This window comes from Chiloscyllium plagiosum, unplaced genomic scaffold, assembly GCF_037043375.1.
Source record: "Chiloscyllium plagiosum isolate Xiang-an unplaced genomic scaffold, Cpla_swu_hap1 HiC_scaffold_46, whole genome shotgun sequence".
Classification (NCBI taxonomy): Eukaryota; Metazoa; Chordata; class Chondrichthyes; order Orectolobiformes; family Hemiscylliidae; genus Chiloscyllium; species Chiloscyllium plagiosum.
In genome coordinates, this window is record NW_028270184.1 from 70898788 (window position 1) to 70921206 (window position 22419).

Sequence of the window (22419 nt, forward strand, 5' to 3'; positions counted from 1 at the left end):
GTTGAGCAAAATAGACGATCGAAAATTGGGTTTCCGTGGGTCGCAGCGTTGTTTATAGAGAATGTTATATTATTGCTGTCACAGGGCTTCTCATTCGGTCTGCTTCAATTTAGCACAGAATTCGATTCAACGACACTTCATTAACTTCCTTCTGCAAGGTCCTACTGACAGCATGAAAGATACTGAACTCATCATCAATCTTCACCATGGTTACATCCAAGGACATGTTGCACGGTTTTCCTGAATACTGAAATTGTAACGTGTTAAGAATCCAGAGTGAGATACTGAATTTCCCAAATTCAGGATTATTACCGGGGCCAGAACTGTCCCTGAATCCCCAAAATCCACACTGCCGTTGCTCCATGTGTCCAGTTGGAAACCTGTGTGAAGGGGCATGTAGTCTGACAGAGCGCCTGGGAAAATCATCCACTGTCTGATCTAAAGCTACAACAGGAGCTGTGTATTCCATCTGTAAGAGCAGTAGGATAAAGGGGAGGTCCATGGTATTCCGTAGAGTAGATTCACAGGGTCCTCATCATATTATTGTTTAAAACCCTCTGTCAGAAACAGCACAGACAGAGAGGAATAGGAGGGTGGCATTTCGCTTGCCAGCGCTACTCCACCATTTGATGTCACCATGACTGACCAAACACATCAATGTCTTTTCCCAGAACATCCACATCAATATATCACCCAAAGGGAAAAAAAGGCACACAATAAGCTGAAAAACTATGTAACTGTGGGAGGGGATGTGTTTATGGACAGTGGGATTCTGCAGTGGGTTTTGCGAATGAGAAGTCGATTCTGGGGTGATCATGTTTCAAGTGATATGATTCCCTTAAAACTCACCACGCAGAAAGTGAGGAATCTTCTCTGTTCAGTAGCAGGGAGAAGACCTCCAGACGACAGAAACTGATGGTGAATCAGTATTCATTCAGCAGAAATCTGAACTAAACTCCGATTCAGTTGTAACTCAAACCCACAAACTTTGAATCGCAATCTTAACAATTCAGTAGAAGTCCAACACGTCTTTCAATGTGCCACAGAGCTGTCCTAGCCTCCATTTTACTGCACCCAAAGTTACGGTGCTCAAGTCTTTCATCAAGCATTTCTTTATTCTCGCCCCAGTTTACAGTACTTGGTCCTTATCCGTGTATGGTCTATCCCCTCAAGTGTTCGGCTCAGTACTCCTGAAACATTTTAATGACCCTTCGCTTCACCACACCTTCAAATAGTGAGTTCCAGAGAAACGACACTCTCAGGATGCAAACGTTCTTCCTAAATCTTCTCTGAACATCCTCTCTCTAGCGTTTCATCTATATCCCTGGTTATTAACCCTTCCCATAGAAGTTTATTCATGTATCACATATCTATCCGCTTTCTGTGCACGTTAAACAATTCCTCTCAGCTTTCTTCGCTCTCAGATAAAGAGCTCCACTCGAGCGCATCTATCTTTGCAGTGGCGAGAATGTCGTGCTTTAAAAGCACAACAGGTCAGGCAGCATCAGAGGAGCAGGAGAATCGATGTATCGGGCCCTTCATCAGGAATGAGAATTTTGAGTCGATGTTGAGGGAGAGGAATGGGGTTGTTGGTCAGGTTGGTGAAAGCGATAGGTGAATGAAGGTGAGGGAGAAGGTGGTAGTTCCGGGGGGGAATTGATGGCCGGGTCCAGAGACCGGTGCCTAGTTGGGGGCTTTGGACTGGAATAATGGGGGGACGAGGTGAAATGATGAAGCTGGTGAAATACACATTTATCCCGTGTGGTTGCAAGGTCCTAAGGTGGAATATGAGACGTTCTTCCTCCAGGCATCGGCTGGTAATGGAATGGTGGTGGCTTGTGCCCGAAGCAGCGATTCTCTTCTCTTCAGATGCTGTTTGACGTGCTGTGCTTTTCCAGTCTGGACTCTGAGCTCCAGCACCTGCAGCCCTCACTTTCGCTTATCTTCGCAGGGGGAATAGTCGAGCTCGTGCACCACCTTGGTAAATCTCCTCTGACCACCCTCCCGTGCAAACACACGTTTCCTGTGGCTGGCGATCAGAACAGAACAAAATTATCCAAAGAAAAGCAGAAATATCTGAACAAAACCAACACATCTAGTGGATCTGGGGAGAAATTTTCGAGCCAAACGATCCGCCTTTGGAACGAATGATATGTATAGCTGGGGCAGTAAGGTGAAAGAAGGTGCACAGGGTCTAAAATGATTGAACTTGATGTTGGATATGAAGATTGCATTGTCTCTCAGTAGGAAATGACATGCCGCTCTTCCAACTTGCGCTTTGCCATGCAGGAGGTCTGCAGCAGACCAAACTGAAATAGAGGCATGGGAACACAATGGGATGTTGCAGTGACAGGGACCTTGAAGCTCAGTACCTTTTCTTGCTGCAGATAGAACGTATATTGTACTCACGTTTGTCACCCGCACTGTTTTTCTCTCCCCAGTCTAGATGATATCACATTGTGAGCCGGAAATGCAGATTGCTAAATTGAGTGATGGGCAGATAAATCACTGGTACCTTACACAGTGAGGAGAGACATCGTAATCGAGCAGCATTACCCCTCCTGGGATTTCGTGGAATGGTGTCATATGGGAAAGTGCTGGAGGGTCAAGGAGGATTGGACGAGGGTGTACAGAGAGAAATTGTCCTGCATAGTGCCGGTATTCAGCTGTATGGGTTAGTGAAGAAAGGGCAGTAGAATGCATATCATCCTGAGCTTCCTGTTATAAGAAAATACCTCACAATGGAGCAAAACTGCCAAATGATTTTCATTCCAATGCCGACAGCAGGTACAGCTTTCAGAAGTCACGTTTTGCACTGTCAGTCTGACTCCCCGGGAGCAGTAGTACTCACCCACGTTGATTCAGATAGCACAGTTCTTCCTGTGACATTTCCCTTCGACAATGGAAGGGCAGTTATTAATAACCCGTACTTGGAACAGAATATCTGTATTGCCCAATAAGAATTGCTTAACTCCTTTTTAAAATCACTTGACCCATAACCTTGTGCGTCTCCAGTTTGTCCAATCCCTCTTCTTCAGCCCGTACAATATCCTGGCAAATCTCCCCTGCATTGTTTCTAGTGCTGTCGCATCCCTGCTATAATGTGAATTGCATAACTACACACAATTGTCTCGCTAGAGCCGAATGAACAAGTGAAATAAATGATGTGGAAGTCCACAGAAACTGGTGCTTTTTGAATAAAGTTTATTTTCCTCAATGTTGCCCTGTGCCCTTTTCCTGAGCCTGATGTTTCAATAATCGCTGGTCCATGTCACTAAAAGCTGCGCCATGTGGATTGAGCTCACAACTGCGGTATCGAAATGGATCAACTGGTTTGAAGGTCCCGATGGTGAGACTTACGCATGGTCACCCAGCAACAGTGAGCGCAGCAACACCGGCTGAACGGGATCAATGTGAAAGTGATTGTAAGGGAAATGGGAGGGGGAACTTAAAGGTGGTAAGTGATTGCGGGAGGGAGAGAAGTGTTTGAGAATGGGTGAGTCTGAATCCTTAAATATGAATCGCAGAGATGTGTGTGAGAGAGTGGGTTTGATGGGGGAAAATCATAATATCTGAGAATGGTTTCATGTAAAATCAACTAATTCCTTTCCGTGTTTCTTCAGCATGAGTCACAAGGAGGAAAATGCAGTGACTCAGATTCTAACGAGCTTACTGCGGCCACAATGCAGAATCTTTTAACAATTAAACAATCACTGAGTCATGAGGAGACATGCTTTTAAAAAAGTGATAATGACAGTGACAGAGAATATGTTAGGAAGAGTAGCAGATGCAGAACAGGAATATTAGGCGAGCGATAGCAGACATGTGGGAATTCAGAATTAGCTGAATATTTAAATTCGATATCCCCAGACGCTGTGGTGGCTCCATCGAGGACAGCATGTTGATGACTGAGTTTGATAGATTTCTAGAAACGACAAGGTTCAGGGGGTAGTGCGGGATATTAGTGTAATGTATGTTTAAATAACAGTGTGTTAATAACAATGCGTTAATAACAGTTTTTTCACCAACTTCCCCACACAAGGAGGTACCCATTGCTGTAGTCAGTCACATAACCCCAGTTCTGAGAACCGGTATCAGACAAACTTCGTGGAGGAGCCACGAATACCAAACCGGAAGTGGGGGTGGAAATGAGCGCGTGAAGCTATTCTATGGCACCAGTGACATGACTGGTAAAGGTGCAATCATAGAGTCATAGAGTTATAGAGATGTACAGCATGGAAACAGACTCTTTGGTCCAACCCGTCCATGCTGATCAGATATCCCAACCCAATCTTGTCCCACCTGCCAGCACCCGACCGATATCTCTCCAAACCCTTCTTATTAACATACCCATCCAAATGCCTTTGAAATGTTGCAATTGTACCAGCCTCCACCACTTCCTCTGGCCGCTCATTCCATCCACGCATCACTCTCTGTGTGAAAAAGAAAACCTTTAGGTTTCTTTTATATGTTTCCATTCTCAACCTAAATCTATGCCCTCTCGTTATGGACTCCCCAAAACAGGGAAAATACTTTGTCTATTTATCCAACCGCGTGAAATGCTGAGGCTGGGATTGCTTCTGGTCAAAGGTGAGGTGGAAGGGCACATGAGTCTCAATTTATTATATTGTTAAAATTCAGCAGCAGCATTAACCCGCACTGAGGGTTGGCTCAGAGAAAGCGTGCTGGAGCCTTAAGAGAGAGGTCGATGTATTGAAAGCATTCTAAGAGATTTTCCTCAACAAGGGGTATTTTGTTACTTTTACAGGAAGAACTGCTTTTGCTCACATCGTCTCCACCCCATTCTCTGCTCCAGTAAACATTCCAATCCAGCGTACATTGCTTCCATTCCAACACAGAAGCACGTCCTATTCTCTCTCCATTTGGAATAACCTGATTTGACAATGTCATTCTTTGAATGGAGAAATGCAGCAGGGAGTTGTTAGTGCAGCGTCGATGTATTGGGCTAGTAATCTTTGGAGACTGGAATGCGACAGCTGCTGCTACTTAAATTCGATGAGTAAAATCTGGAAAATACACCCAATCTCAGCAACAGAGACAATAACTTTATATTGTTGAAAACTCATTTATTCATGTTCCTTCGAAAGGGAAATCTACCAACCATAACGAGTCCTGTCAACATGTGACTCCAAACCCACAAAAATGTAGTCCACCCATGAATGCCCTCTGACTCAGTTCAAGGTGAATTAAGAATGAACAACAAATGCTCTTCAGACCAAGTATAACAACATTCCGTGGGAGAATAAGGAAGAATAAAAATACATGGACAACAGGGAAAATGGGAATCGTGTCTGTGTGGAATCGAATTCAACTGATTATCAAATTAAATAGACACAAGGATATCCACAGTGCCAAGAAGTTAGGGCCATGGGGTGACTGCAGGAAGGGATTCAATTACCTCCTTAGGTGTAAACTCACTTGCTCAGTCACAATGCGCACAGGTCATTCACAACTTCCATATGTGAGAACTGATCCCGCAGGAGACCAATTGACAGAGTCAACAATGAATTTACAAATGAGAGCAGGAGATCGAAACTGCTGTTATTGCAGTTGTTCATCCCAACCAGCAATGAACCCTGTTTGGATGCGTGTTTCAAGTGGAGTTCCATTGTTTTCTGATGTAGATCCGTGATGTAGACATAGTTGCAGGAGCCAAGATTCAGAAGTTTGCTGATGATGCAACAATTGGTCGTGCAGTTGACTGTGACGACGAATGTCAGAGATTGCAAGGAAGTATCAATCTGGTGGAAAGGAAAATGGCGAATGGAATTGAATCCAGACCAAGCAGTGTTAACGAAAATAGGGAGAAGAAATAATAGCAGTGAGTATTCTGTGTGGTGCAGACAGACAAAGAGATCTTGGCGTGGACATTCATGATGACTGAAGATCAATGGACAGGGGAAATCAGTTGGATGGACGTGCGTACTGTCGATGCTGGAGATCAGAGTCAAGATTAGAGTGGTGCTGAAGAAGCACAGCAGGTCATGCAGCATACATGTAGCAGAAATAAAGACGTTTTGGCAAAAGGCTTTCATCAGGAATAAGGCTGGGAGTCTCGAGGTTGGAGAAGTAAATGGGAGGGGTGGGGCTTGGGAGAATTTAGCTGAGAGTGCAATAGGAGGATGGAGGTGGGGATAAGAGTGTTCGTTCGGAGAAGAGGGTGGAGCGGATCGGTATGAAGGAAGATAGACAGGTGGGGCAGGTCAGTAGTACAGTGCCAAGCTGGAAGGTTGGAGCGAGTGTAAGGTGTGTGGCGGGGTGGGGAATAAGGAAACTGGTGAAATCCACATTGATGCCATGGGGTTGAAGTGTCATGAGGCAGAAGATGAGACGTTCTTCCTCCAGGCGTTGGGTGGTGAGGAAGTGGCTGTGGAGGAGTCTGAAAACCTGCATGTCCTCCGGAAAGTGGCCGGGAGGAGTTGAAGTGTTCGGTCACGGGGCGTTGGGATTGATTGTTGCCAGTCTCCTGGAGATGGTCTCTGAAGCGCTCTGTGAGAAGACGGCCGGTGGCCCCACTGTAGAGGAGACTGCATCGGGAGCAACGGATGCAATAAATGACGTGTGTGGAAGTGCAGGTGAAACTTTGATGGATGTGAAAGGCTTCTTTGGGGCATTGGGCAGAGGTGGAGTGTGTGTGGACGCAGGTTTTTCAATTCCTGTAGTGGCAGAGAAGGTGCCAGGAGGGGAGGGTGGATCATTGGAGGGCGGGGACTTGACGAGGTAGTCGTGGAGAGACCGGTCTTTGCGGAAAGTGGATAGGGGTGGGAGGGAAAAAAATATCCCTGGAGGTCTGTGTTACTGATATTTTTAACAAACCCACTGACAACCACAGATATGTGGATTCCATCTCCTCCCACCCCACCTCCTGCACAAATGCTTTCCTGTGTTCCTAACTCCTCTGCCTCCTCTGCATCTGCTCCCAGAGGACCAGTTCCACCACAGAACACACCAGAAGGCCTCCTTCATTTAAGATCGGAAATTCCCCTCCCATGTGTTTGAAGATGCTCTGTAATGCATCTCATCCATATCCCGCACTCCATCCATGAACCCCACATCTCCAAACACAACATGGACGGAACAAGGACAGAGCAGAGTCCACACCTTTCATTGCACCAACCTCCGCATAAATCACATCATCTGCCGACATTTTAGCCACCTCTAAATTGACCCCAGCACCAGGGATATATTTCCTTCCCCAAACCTATCCGATTTCCACAAACACCTTTCCCTCCGCGACTACTTAGTCATGTCCACGCCCTCAAATGACCCACCATTCGCTCCCTGCACCTTCCTCTGCCACCACAGGAATTGCAAATCCTGCACGAACATCTCCCCCCTCACCTCTATCCAAGGCTCCAATGGAGCCTTCCACATCCATCAAAGGTTCACCCGCTCTCCCACACGTGTTATTTGTTGTATCTGCTGCTCCAGATGCGGTCGCCTCTAAATTGGGGATGTCTTCTGACAGAGCACTTCAGAGAACATCTCAGGACAACTGCAAGCTTCAACTCCACTGACGCATGGCCAAACATTTCGACTCCCTCTCCCACGGACATGTAGGCCCTGAGCCACCTTAATCACCACTCCCTCACCATCCAATGCCTGGAGGAAGAACGCCTCATCGTCTTTCTCGGGACCATTCAACCCCATGATATCAATGTGGACTTCATCAGTTTCCTCATCCCCACTCCCTCATCTTCCGCCAGTTCTACCCTTCCCGTTAGAACAAAAGATGCGGAGGGGAACTGTATAATCACATAAAAACATTTATAAACGTTCATTATTCATAGGATCTTGACAGGGTAGGTACAGGCATGTGGTTTACCCTCTGGTATGAGGAGAGCACCAGAGTACATGAACTCAGAATTAGATATTACCTATTTAATTCAGAAATGAGGAGTCATTTCTTTGCTCAGGGACCAGTGAATCGGTGGAACACTTTACTAAAACTGTTGTTGAGGCTGAGTTGTGTATTTTCAAACTGTGCCAGACTGATATTTAACCAGAAAGACGATGAAACTCGTTCGAGGTAAGGTATGAGAATGGAGTTGAAGATTATCAGATCAGCCATGAGTTCGTTGAATGGTGGAGCAGTCTCGATGGGCTGAATATCCGACTTCCAATGCTATATCATTTGGTCTAACTCAATATTTTATTGATAAGTTTAGAATTCTGAGGGGATGGGATGATGTGATAGTAAAGTTTATCAAACTGAGCAGACAGATCAGGAACTCGGCTCATAAACTGATGAACAAGGAATGTGCTGTGGCCTGGAGACAACAAATGGCACTGGTCAGACCACAGACGGATATGTGCAGAAGGTGTGATTGCTAAAAAAAATTCGTGGATCAAATGTTGTTGGCAATTTGGTGATCACGCTGGATGATAGATTGCGGTATGATCCACACAGCAGTAGTTTGTGAAAGAATGAAAGGTTCGTTTCATAGGAGAAGTTTTCTGCAGTTCCAATTCCAATTGACTGTTTGAAATACTGATCAGAACTTTGTGTGGAGTGTTGCATTAAAATTCACAATCCCACTGGATAAACTATTGCACCCGATCTCTCCTTATTTGTTTTGCTTTCATTCGATATAAATTCATAGAACGTCAAGATGGAATGAAAGTAGGAAAGTAACGTTGCACTCCTTTTCATTATCCCAATTTAACTTACAACAAAAACAAATTGGTGTATTTCTACTTTGATATGATATCGATTTATCACTAATCTCTGGTACAACGAAGGGCATGGGCAAGAATCTCCATCCAGTGTATACTAAAGATGCAAGGCACAAAGGGAAACCACACTGCGTTTGATAGAAGCAACAGCCAGAGTAGGATTCAAATCCACACGTGCACAGTGACAGAGCCTTAACCTCTGGGCCGCGAAACCCATGTCAAAGGGTCTCACATGTGACCACATCAAGATTACATGTGGTGCACCGAGGGGATAAGACATTCCCTGAGCTGAATCGAATCGAACCTTTATTTTTCTGCTTTCAGTGGAATAATATTACCAGCAAAATCGAAGGAGTTGACCTCGTCCTTGGAAGGAATACCTGTCATTGATTCATTCCGAGTTGGAACTGTCTCAGAATGAACCAGCTAACATGAAATTCCCGTCACATGCACACGCACATTTAGTCTTGACGCATAATTTCTTCAGACAGTTTCTCTCTCACGTGAAGACTTATATATGGAGAGAGAAGTGAAGGTGATGTTTTAGCTCGATGGTCTTTCTCACATGGCTGAACCTGAACTGGGTAAAATTCCCGGAAATGCAGTTTTGTTTGTTTAATTTTATTAATTTTGCTGCAACTTCACTCTGTTCATTGCAATGATCGGAAGTGAATTTGATTTATGTGATTGGAACGTTAAGTGTTGCATTCGATTTTGCTCCTAATTTATTTCAGCTTAAAGAAAATACTGATGAGAGAAACAGAAGGTTAAACTACAAAGCAAGATGCCAGTTTTGATGCTCAGTTACTTTGGCAGATTTCCGTGGTTGTCAAGTGAACCCAACATCATGGCAACTGTCCTCCCACATTTAAGCCATGGGATGAAAGCAAGAAATCGATCTCCAAGAGACTGGTCACTTCCTGTACATTATGGAATAGCTTTCCTTGACAATATACAAAATCTGGTCAGTTCCATTTATAATGCTTCATGTGGAATATTAATAGAATTCTTTCAAAACTCTGAGGTTTTTTTTGCTGAATCTTACTCAGCTGCATACGTTTCCGATATTTCTTTGCATCTGAAGTCGTCCAAATTAGACATTGTTTCCTCGCACCTTCTACCCCCCAGACCCCACTTTTACACTTTTACCTGGCCACAGGGTGTCTCTCTCCTGGTGAAACTCACTACTTGTGCGTCTCTCAATGTGCCTTTCCAAATATTTTGGAAACGGATTCTCTGAGTGACAGAAATTCTGCTCCCATCATTTCTTTGTCCTACATCGATGGTTTTGAAAGCCTGACGTTCAGAAATATACGAACTTTAAAGAGCGAATTTACCACCTATTTACTCTCTCCAAACCTAAAATACTCAGGAAAACTTCCATTCGGTTTTCCTTGGTTCAGTGTCAAATTTTTCAACACAAATAAATAAAATTCCATCCCCACTAAACGCCGTCAGCATCGTCTCTAATGTCTTAGCACCCCAGTAAACGCTGGCAGTGTCCTCTCTGATAGAATCATAGATTCCCTACAAGGCAGAAAGTACAGTTCAGCCAGTCGAGTCTGTCGGGACACTCTGAACAGCATCTCAACCAGATCTAGCTCCCGTCTCTATCCCCGCAGGCCCCTGGCTTGTGATTTCAAATAAACCTGCTGGAATAAAACCTGACATCGTGTGACTGATGACCTTATCGCTGTGTGACCCATGCTAACTCACTTAACTTACTGAATTCACTCTCTGGACACATCAGCGCAATTTAACATGACCAATCTACCTAAGCTACAGACTTAACAGCAGTTCGAACCACTGAGCAAATGTACCATCACATTGAACACTATCTGTATCATTTGCACACTGGTAACTCAGCCGAGTGAAAGCAAGCTGCGCCCATCAACCGGAATTCAATGCACTCAGACGTGGTTCTGCGCTGTACAACCTCATTCGTTCTGCTCGAAATGTTTCTGCACTCAGATCTGAATGGGTTTACTCTGTTTTCTGCCTCAGATTCCTGCTGTAAATCAACACATTAGTCAGGAACAGTTCTATATAATGGTGTTCATTGCAACACAAACACAATGTGCAGTTTGCTGAAGTTACGTGTTTGCACTTTCACTGACACTCTCTCTCCCCAGGTGCTGCAGTCCTTCCCCAGCTGATTCAGACAGCACTGTCTTTCCTGTGACATATCCAATCGAGAATGGAAGGCCAAGCATGAGGGGCACTAACCACGATACTATAGAGGACAACATCGAAGGAGGCCCTTCAGCCTGCTGTGGCTGCACTTGTCCAACGCAACTGCTTAACGACCTGAATCAAGTTTTCCATTGTTTATCCCATAGTCTTATATGTTTTGGCATCGCAAATTAACATCTCAATTTTTTTTTCCTCTCTGACCCTTTCCGCACATCTACTCAAAACTTTCTGCCTTTTCCCGAAATCTCTTGGCCCCAGTGTTCGATCCCTTCATCAATAACAAACGCTTCTTTCGTCTACCCTATCCATATCCCTCATTATTTTGTACATTTCAGTCGTGTCTTCTCCAATCTCCTCTGCTTGGTGACAAACTACTCCAGTCTGTCCAATCTCTCCTCATAACTGAAACTCTTCAGCCCAGACAATATCCCATTAAATCTGTCCTGCAATGTTTCCATTGCGATCACATCATTGCTATACTGTGAATTGTAGAACTGCACACAGTAATCTAGCTAGAGCCGAATTAACTTTTTTTTTCCCTATTCTGTTACAGTATGAGGGCGTCGCTGGCTCGGCAGTATTGATTGTGATCCCTAATTGCACAGCGGGCAGTTGAGACTCAACCGTATTGCAGTGGGTCTGGAGTCAACTGGAGGCCAGAACAGGTAAGAATAGCATTTCCTTCCTCAAAGGACGTCAGTAAACCCGATGGCTTTGTTTTTTCAACAATTGACCATGGATTTATAGGTGTTATTCGATTCGTAATTCCAGATATTTATTGAATCTCAATTCTAACACCTGGCATGGTTGTAGTCAAACCCGGGTCCCTACTCCATTTGCATGGTGTCTGAGTTAACAGTCCAGTGGTAATAGAGCTCAGCCATTGCAGAAAACCCGTGAAACTATTTTTTCTCAATGACTTCGCTTTTCCTCGATATCGTAATGTGTCATTTTCCTGAGCTTGACCCCCAATAATCGCAAGTCCATATCAGTAAAAGCTGCTACATGAGGAGTGGCCTCACAACAGCGGTAACCAAATGGATCAACTGGTCTGCAGGTCCCGATGGTGGGGTTGGGGCACGTTCACCCAGCCACATTGACCACAGCAGCACAGAGTGAACAGTATCAATGTGAGAGTCAGTGTTAGATTCTGCAGTGCCTTAATGAAATAGGAAATGACTCCACAACCACGTGATGAAAGAGCAGCGCTCCGAAACCTAGTGCTCAGTTAAACCTGTTAGACTGTAACCTGGTGTTGTGTGATTTTTAACTTTATAAACCATAGTGCAACACCGGCATCTCTAAATTAATGAAACGGGGGTGTGGGACGGAAAGTTCGGTTAGTGATCGAAGGAGGGAGAGAAATCTCTGAGAACGGGTGGATTTGAATTCGGACATATAAAACACAGAGATGTGAGCAAGCAGAATTTGAAGGGAAAAGATCATCACCTTGGAGAAAATTACCATGTTAAAACAACTGATTCCTTTGTGTTTCACAAAAACTGGGGCAGATAGAGCGATTACTGCCGTGACTCGGATTCGAACCGAGGTTGCTGCGGCCACAACGCAGAGTACTAACCACTATACGATCACGGCGTCCCACAGACGCGCATACTGCCTGCGTGCAATAAGTACAGTATTATAGGAAATGTTAGGTGGCGTACCAAATGCACAATATCAGTGCTTCGCGAACAGTGGCAGATCTGTGGGAACACAGAATGGGCTGACCGTTTAATATCGGTTCCCCCAGAGGCTGTGGTGATTCCATCATTAATATGCTGAAGGCTGAGATAAATAAATTTCTCCAAAATATCAAAAACTCCGGGGACAGTGCAGGTGTGGCTGAAATGTGTGCTTCAATAGTAATGCAGTTTAACATCGGCTACTTCACCAGTTTCCCCACACAAGGCAGTAACCATTGCTGCCACATAGTCCCAATTCCCAGCCCCAGAATCAGAGGAACTGAGTAGCGCAGTCGCGAAGATCCAACTGGAAGTCGGGATGGGAATGAGGTCGCACAGATACTCGACGACCCCAGTGACAGAACCGGTGAATGCACAGCATTTCTATGACAGTTTAGAGGCGCAAGCAATTCCGAGGTTGGGAGTGCTCATGAGCAAAGGCGGGACAGAAGGGAAAATGTGTTCCCGTTTCTAATAACAGCAATCTACAGTGCATCTTGCTGAGACAGCTGAATGCCACAACTGGAGCGAGGGCGGCTGGTTTGAAGTTTGAACTTGCTTCACTGTCACCAACTTACCTGGAATGAATTGCTTTCACTATCTTTCTTTCCAATTGTTTAATATCTCCCTGCAGTCTGCGGCTTTCTTCCTCATGGTTAATTGCATGACTAACTATTGTATGATTTGCACACTGCTAAATCACGGCCACTACAAGTGAATATGAATCATTGATCTGTATGAGAAAACAGTGGAACTCGCTGCAGGCATGCTTTGTCGGTTTGCAGGCGACGCCAGAATTGTAGACAGTGAGGAAGATTATCTAAGTTTCAAAAGGATCTTAATCCAATGAGTCGTTGGACTGAAAAATGTAACATGGAGTTCAATCTGGATAAATGGAAGGTATTACATTTTGGTACAACAACAAGAGTAGGGCTTTGCGTAGTGTTGGAAAACACAGAAGCTAGGGGTGCAGGTGCATAATTCCTTGTAGTTTGCATCACCTACAGACAAGATGGTTCAAAGGCATTTAACATACTTCCATACTTAACATACTTAACATCCAAGGCAGTGTTGTGTGATGTTTAACTTTGTACACCATAGTCCAACACCGGCATCGCTAAATTAATGAAATGGGGGTGTGGGACGGAACGTTCAGTTAGTGATCGAAGGATGGAGAGAAATTTCTGAGAACGGGTGGATTTGAATTCTGACATATGAAACACAGAGATGTGAGCAAGCAGAATTTGAAGGGAAAATATCATCACCTTGGAGAAAATTACCATGTTCAAACAACTGATTCCTTTGTGTTTCACAAAAACTGGGGCAGATAGAGCGATTACTGCCGTGACTCGGATTCGAACCGAGGTTGCTGCGGCCACAACGCAGAGCACTAACCACTATACGATCACGGCGTCCCACAGACGCGCACGTGCGCCGCTTGCAATAAGTACAGTTTCATAGGAAATGTTAGGCAGCGCACCAAATGCACAATATCAGTGATGAGCCAACAGTGGCAGAAATGTGGGAACTCAGAATGGGCTGACCGTTTAATATCGGTTCCCCCAGTGGCTGTGGTGATTCCATTATTTATATGCTGTAGGCTGAGATAAATAGATTTCTCGAAAACATCAAAAACTCCGGGGACAGTGCAGGTGTTGTTAAAATGTCTGGTTCAATAGTAATACAGTTTAACATCGGCTACTTTCCCCACACAAGGCAGTAACCACTGCTGCCACATAGTCCCAATTCCCAGCCCCAGAAACAGAGGAATTGCGTGGCGCAGTCGTGAAGATCCAACTGGAAGTCGGGATAGGAATGAGGTCGCACAGATACTCTCGGGCTCCAGTGACACAACCGGTGAATGCACGGCATTTCTATGACGGTTTCGAAACGCAAGCAAATCCGAGGTTGGGAGAGCTCCTGGTCAAAGGCGGGGCAGAAGGGAATTTTTTTTCCCGTTTATCGCAATCTACAGTGCAGCATGCTGAGACAGCTGAGTGCCACAACTGGAGCGAGGACGGCTGGTTTGAAGTTTGATTTTACTTCACTATCACCAACTGGCCTGGAAAGAATTGTTTTCACCATTTTCATTTCCAATTGTTTAATATCTCCCTGCAGTCTGCGGCTTTCTTCCTCATTGTTAATTACTGTTGTATGATTTGCACACTGCTAAATCACGGCCACTACAAGTAAATATGAATCATTGATCTATATGAGAAAACAGTGGAACTCACTGCAGGCATGATTCGTAGGTTTGCAGGCGACGCCAGAATTGGAGACAGTGAGGAAGATTATCGAAGTTTCAAAAGGAACTTAATCCAATGAGTCGTTGAACTGAAAAATGTAACATGGAGTTCAATCCGGATAAATGGAAGGTATTGCATTTTGGTACAACAACAAGTTGCGTAGTGTTGGAGAACACGGAAGCTAGGGGTGCAGGTGCATAATTTCTTGTAGTTTGCATCACCTACAGACAAGATGGTTCAAACGCATTTAACTTCCCTTCATTGTTCAGTCCTTCGTGTGTAGGAGTCGGGACGTTATGTCGAAGCTTTGTAGGACATTGATGAGGCTTCTTCTGGAATATTATGTCCAGTTCTGGTCGCCCAGTTGTAGGAATGATATTATTCAGCTGGAGCAGGTTCAGAAAAGTATGCACGCATGTTGCTGTGTGTGGAAGGTTTGTGTTATAATGAAAGGCTGGATAGGCTGAGACTATTTTCAGATTCAAGATCGGGGTACTGGAAAACCATAACAGATAAGGCAACATCCCAGGAGCAGGAGAATAATTTTTTTTGCGCAAGTGTTCTCCATCAGGCTCTTCCCCGAAATGTCGATTCTCCCGCTCCTCAAATGATGCATCCCAGCACAACACTCTGGACTCTGATCTCTCATCTGCAGTTCTCACTGTCCCGAAGTTGAGACTGTTTTCACTCTCGGTTAGGGGTTTGAACGGCGACCTGACAGAATTTGGGAGAAGATTTGTAGCTCGGGTGCTCGTTGTTGTGGTTCTGTTTACCGAGCTGGAACTTTTTGTTGCAAACGTTTCGTTCCCTGTCTCGGTGATATCCTCAGTGCTTGGGAGCCTCCCGTGAAGCGCTTCTGTGGTGTTTCCTCTGGCATTTATAGTGGCCTGTCCCTGCCGCTTCCGGTTGTCAGTCCGGCACACTGCAGCACACCAGAACTGCAAAAAGCGGAAGAGGAACACCTGCACAATGTATTCTCCAGAAACGGATACCCGCGCAATTTCATGAACAGATGCCTAAGGGAAAGACAACGGAACGAGGACATGCCGCAACCCAAGGGACTAGCCACACTACCATACATCAGGTGCATTTCAGAACTGACAGCCAGACTACTGCGACCACTAGGACTTATAACAGCTCACAAACCAACAGCCACACTCAGACAACAACTCACCAGAACGAAGGACCCGATACCCAGCATGAGCAAAACAAATGTAGTGTACAAAACCCCATGTAAGGACTGCACAAAACACTATATAGGACAACCAGGAAGACAGCGAACGATCCGCATCCATGAACATCAACTAGCCACGAAACGACACGACCAGCTATCCTTGGTAGCTACACATGTAGACGACAAGCAACATGAATTCGACTGGGACAACACTACCATTATAGGGAAAGCCAAACAGAGAACAGCCAGGGAATTCCTAGAAGCATGGCACTCATCCACAAACTCCATCAACAAACACATCGACCTGGACCCAATATACAGGCCACTACAGCGGACAGCTGAAACTGACAACCGGAAGCGGCAGGGACAGGCCACTATAAATGCCGGAGGAAACACCACAGAAGCGTTTCACAGGAGGCTCCTAAGCACGGAGGATGTCACCTAGACAGGGGACGAAACGTTTGCAACAAAAATTTCCAGCTCGGCGAACAGAACTACAACAACCTGACAGAAGTTTATGAATTATTGAGAGGCAAGTTAGAGTTAGCGATAGCTGCCTGTTCCGAGGATGGGGATTTCAAGGTGAGAGGGCATATGTTTCAGATGAAAAGACAGGGTTTTTATTAAAAAATCATATGAGGCTTTTTTTATTGAATGTGTTTTACGTGTGCAATTAACTTGTTGAGAAAGTGATGGATGAGGGTATGTTTGCAACATTTAATGGACAATTGATTTCAAATATGAATGGGAAATTGGGATTTTAAAAATAAATTTATTCATGCCTAGTAAATCAGTTATTTCCCAGAGGACATTTAAGAGTCAACCAGGTATTATCCATCTGGAGTCTCCTGTGGGACAGAGCAGATGAATATGACAGTTTGCTTCCCGAACTGGCATGAGTGAATCAGATGGGATTTTCCACACAACTGATTCAGGTCATCACGAGATTTTTCAATTCCAGGTGCTTATTGAATCCAAACTCCACCATCTGTCATGCCAGGACCTGAAATCTTTGTCCCCAAAATATTACCTTTTTTTGGATTAACAACACAGTAATAAAACTACAAGGGCATTATAACCACTCAACGGGTACAGGAGGAGGCATATGGGAGTAGATTAGTTTGGCAGTATGTTCAGCATGGATTGGTTGCACTGACGGGCCTGTATGCCTTCATGCTGTATGACTCTACGATTGACGCTATGGAACAAATAGCTGGTTGGGATTAACAGCAGCATTGACAGCATAATCGAACACCTGATGGGATATGTAATCCTGCTGGAGTCTCGGAGGTTATTTCGTCAGTCATCCCTTCCCACACACGGGACTGGTGAACGGCTTGTCCCCAGTGTTACTGATGAAATTATTTCCATTTCTGTGGCTAATTGAATCTCTTCCAGCAATTCCCACATTGCCCTAATTTCTCTGTAGTATCGGCGTCCTTTTTTCTACACAGTGTGAACGATCCTTTCAAGTTGTGTCCACACAGGTACAAATCCCGTTTTCCATGCTGTTAATGTGTTTTCATTCTTTTTCATTCTTTCTCATTCACCCACAGGGCGTGCGTATCACTGGTCAGGACAACATTTATTCTTCGCCCCTTGTTCGTTGCTGTCTGGCTACACCACAAAGCTGGGTTCGATCCCAGCCTCGGGTCTCTGTCTGTGGGCAGTCTGCACATTCTCTGTGTGTTTGCGTTTTTATTTCTCCCTCTGACCAAAGGTGTGCCTGTTACAGGGATCAACAATGGGAAATGCAGGCTTATGGGACAGGGAATACCCTGGGGTCTGGTGGGATGCGCTTCCGATGTACCGTGTGGACTGGAAAGGCCGACAAGCCTGCTTCCCCACATGATGGGGATTCCTGAATTAACGGTCAGCTCATGTTTTTTTTCTGGTCCTGGAGTCTCTCGTCGGCCGGACTGGGTGAAGATGGTTGAATCCGCTGCATAAGGGACATGAATGAATGAGATTGCAGGAAATTAAAATTATGATCTCTGTTCCTGAGGTCAGGCTTGCATTTCAGGTTTTATTCGTCGAACGTAAACATCACCTTTTCCGTGTCCCAGTCGCCAAGGATGACTAGTTTAAACTATCACCCCAACACCACCTTCTCCAGGTTGAAGTCTTCACTGTGTGGAAGAAACTGATACTGAGCAGATGCGAGCAAATGCAGCTGCCACCGCCAGTGTCAGAAACACAGATCCAAATAGCAAAGTCATCTTTTAAACCCAGCACTGCAAAGTTAAGGGCTCAGCACGCTCCACTTGTACCACTCAGCTGTCTCAGAAAGATGCACCGGAAATCGCTATGGTAGTATAAACGGGGACAACCATTCCCTTGAGCAGGAACACACTCAACCGAGGAATTTCTTGCGCCTCTGTACCATCACAGAAGGACAAGACGCTCACCTATTGCATCACTGGAGCCAGAGAGTAACTCTGCACACTCATTCCCATCCCCATTTCCGGTTGGATCTGGGCGGCTGTGCCGATGTTAAGCTAAAATGCTATTGAAGCAAACATTTCAGCAATATCCTGTACTGTCCCCCGAGTCTTTGATGTTTTGTCGAAATCGATCAATCTCAGTTTTCAACATTCTCATTCTCTGAGGACATCGAACTGAAAGATTCAGCTCATTTCGAGTTCCTACATGTCTGTCACTGTTCGCTGGGTACTGATATTGTACATTTGCTGTTCTTCCGAACATTTCCTCTGCTAGTATACTTATTGCTGCTTGCAAGCATCCTGTTCTGCGGTTACTGTGATCGTGGTTGTCGGTATTTTGCATTGTGACCACAGCAACCTCGATTTGAAACCAAATCACGGCACTAAGGTTTCTCTCCGTTGTCCTTTTTGTGACACATGCTAAGAAATTAATTGTTTTACCTTCAAATTCCGCTCTCTCACATCTCTGCGTTTCATATATCAGGATTCAAACACACCCGTTGTCGGAGATTCCTCTCCTTCCCACGATCATTAAACCTCCTTTCCGTCCCTCCTCCCATTTCTCTGAGGCAATGCACAATCTATCACTCTCTTTTACGTTCATACTGTTCTGTCTGTGCTGCAGTGACTGTTGTTGGGTGAACGTGCCCCAATACCACCATCGGGACCTGCAAACAAATCGATCCATTTGGATACCGCGGTTGTGAAATCAATCCCCATGTAGCAGCTTTTACTGACATAGGCCAGAGACAACTGGAGCGTCAGGCACATGGAAAATACCCAGCGCAGTTTTGGTGAAAAGACATTTTATTGTTAAAGATCAGCTTTCATGGCTTTCTGTGTTGGTCTTGTGATGATTTCATGGGACTGATAATCCAGAGACCGAGGTAATAGTCTGGGTACTCGGGCTTGAATCCCACCATGCCATAATTGTCAAATTTGGATTAAAAAATTATCTGCAAGGAAGAATCTAATGACTACTATAGATCCATTGACAATTGCTGAAAAAAAAAAATCTGTTTCACTGATGTCATTTCGGGATGGAATTTGCTATCCTTACATGGCCTGGGCTGCATGTGATTTCAGACTCATAGCAATATGGTTGAGTCTCAACTGCCCTCTGGGCAATTCGGAATGGGTAATAAATTCTGCTTAGCCAGAATCACCCTCATACTAATCCAGAAATATTACAACAAATGCTCATTAGGCTCAAGCAAGAACATTGTGTGCAGTTTTGCAAGTCACATTATCGCAGGGCTGTGATCACACTGAGAAAATTGCAGGAGATATTTACCGGGATACAGTTTGGGTTGAAGAGTTTCAGTTGTGAAGAAAGACAGGACAGAGTGGAATGTTTGTCGCAGTGCAAAGGAGATGTATACAAGACATAATTGAGTTAGGGCACGGACAGGGTTGAATAAACGAGTTTCCATTGATGGAGGGACCGATCAGCAGGGGCCAGAGACTTCAGGAGAAAGACAGAAACGTTTGAGAAGATGTGCGAAAAAGCTTTATCAGCCAGTGGTTGGTTGGAATTTGGAATACACTGTCTGCATTTTTCAGAGCGTCAGAAAGCTTCATAGCCTGAATAAATATTTAGATGTGAACTTTTGATGCCAAGACATATAAGGCTGTGGGGTAAGCATTCTGAAATGGGATTCAGTTCATTAGGCAGTTATTTTTGACAAGTATGGCCACATTTAGTTGAAGGGCCTCCTTTGACACTCTTGTCCTCGGTAGTATAATGGTTAGTGTCCCCACCTGTCACAGGGCTCAATTCTCCGCTGGGGACAGTGTAAACGTTTTAAAACTGTCGCTCCATTCCCAAGAGCGGGTATTGATACCTGTCCTTTCCATTCTCGGTGGGGCATATCACACGAAGGATAGTGCTGCCTGAATAAAGGTGGGGAAGGACTGCAACTCTCAGGGAGGCAGAGTATCAGTGAACGGCCAAACAAGTGACTTCTGCAAACTTCACCTTGTGACTGTGTTGGAATGAAAAGCATTTGACAGACTTGTTCCGGATTGAAGTGTTTACTAGAAGCAGGAAGCTGAGGAAGAAACAACATAAACGCATTCAAGTTTGAGTGCATAAACATTTCCTGCAGCACGAATTAAATTGTAAAGGACAGAGTCGCGTTTCGATACAGTGAATTTGGGTTCATTTGTTTTGATGAGGCTGTTACCAGTGTATAAACCCATAAAAAAAGATACAGCATTTGCTCAGTATGATGGAAAATTGTCTCAGTAATTCGCACTGCTGTTCAGAGGAAGGGTTAGGTTGATTGGCAAAGTTAAATTGCCCTCTCGTGTCCAGGGAGTGAATTAAGTAAGTTAGGTGAATTAGCCATGGGTAACGCGGGGATAAGGTCAGCAGTCACAGGACGTCAGGTTATACTCCAACAGGTTTATTTGAAATCATAAGGGGGAGGGATTCCCCTTCTTCAGGTGAAATATAAGGAAATAGGGAGGGGAGCTTGGTATGGGTGAGATGCTCTTCAGAGAATCAACACCGGCTAAATTGACTGAAATGCTCTTTCTGCACTGTAGAATTTTGTGATTCTATGAATTGTTAATGACGGTGTTTACTGAGGTGTAAAGCCATTAGATAAGATGCTGATGGGGGTGTACTGAGGATGAGATTTTATTCACTTGTCTTCTTTGAAAATTGAGAACAGTTATCCCTGAACCAAGGAAGACTTAGTGGGGGCATTCAGGTTATGAAATGTTTGGACAGAGTAAATAGGTGGAAAATTCCCTCTTTCAAGTAAGTAAACATCTAGAAGTCAGGCATTCAATACCTTTGATAAACCCTTTGAAGGACAAAGCAATGATGAGAACAGAATCGCTGTCACTCCGAGAATCTGTTTTTCAAAATATTTGGACATTTGGTGACATACAAGGAATACATTTCACAAGGAGAGAGACAGCGTGTGCCTAGGTAAAGGTGCAGAGGTGGGGTGTAGTCGGTCGGAAGTTGCGGGGAAACAATGTCTAAGTGGGTTGACTTTAAATGTAAAGAAATTTCGTGAACGTGTGCAGCTGAATAAGAATCGGTTTCAAAAACTCTGCATTTTGAAAGATTTAGCATAATATTCCACCAAAAGCATTGTAAATGGAACTGAGTGAGTTTTTATTTATTGTGAAGAAGAATATATTACATAATGAATAGGAAGTGACCAGTTGCTTGGAGATCGACTTCCTGCTTTCATCAATGCGTTAAGAATGTGAGAACAAACACCATGATGTTTAGTCCATTTAATCCTCATTGAAATCTGCCAAAACAACGAGCAAAGAAACTGGTGGGTTTTATTTTGCACTTTAACCCTCTGTTTTTCTAAGCAGTATTTTCCTTAAGCTGAAATAAAGTCAGAGCAAATTTGAATACAACATTAATCGTTCCAATGAGATATATCTAATTCACTTCTGATTATTACAATGAACATTGTGAGGTTTCAGAAAAATTAAAATGAAACGAACAAATCAGCATTTCTTGCGATTTAATCCAATTCAGGTTCGGCCATTGAGCGACAACATCGCCTTTATTTCCCTCACCATGGCTTCTTCACGTGAGAGAGAAAGTGACTGAAGAAATTATGTGTCAAATGTAGGTGTAAATATGACGGTAAATTTTGTCCTGTTTCATTCTGACTCAGTTATGACTCAGAATGTATCACTGACAGCTATTCATTCTGACCAGCATGGCTATTTATTGGAATTTCCTGTTATTATAATTCAAGTGAAAGCAGAAACACAATGGTGTGGATTCGATTCCGCTCTGGAACGTTCTCATCCATGACGTTCACCACATGTAACCTGATGAGGTCACATGTCACCCCTCTACAAAATGAGAGATGATGGTGGTGGGTTATTATACCGCTGTGCTCCACATTCACGGGTTCGAGTCACACTCTGGTTGTTAACTTTACACACCGCTCTGGCAGTTTTTCTTTGCACCTCACACCTCTGGTATACACTGTATC

General features: G+C 44.4%; 2 non-coding genes across 2 annotated transcripts; both read right to left on the bottom strand.

The window, feature by feature from the left end:
* Nucleotides 1-12414: 12414 nt before the first annotated feature.
* Nucleotides 12415-12486, bottom strand: trnah-gug (transfer RNA histidin (anticodon GUG)). Its single transcript has one exon. It is a non-coding gene; the product is annotated as a tRNA-His (tRNA).
* A 1426-nt stretch (nt 12487-13912) lies between these two features.
* Nucleotides 13913-13984, bottom strand: trnah-gug (transfer RNA histidin (anticodon GUG)). The gene has a single exon. It is a non-coding gene; the product is annotated as a tRNA-His (tRNA).
* Between the last annotated feature and the right edge of the window lie 8435 nt (nt 13985-22419).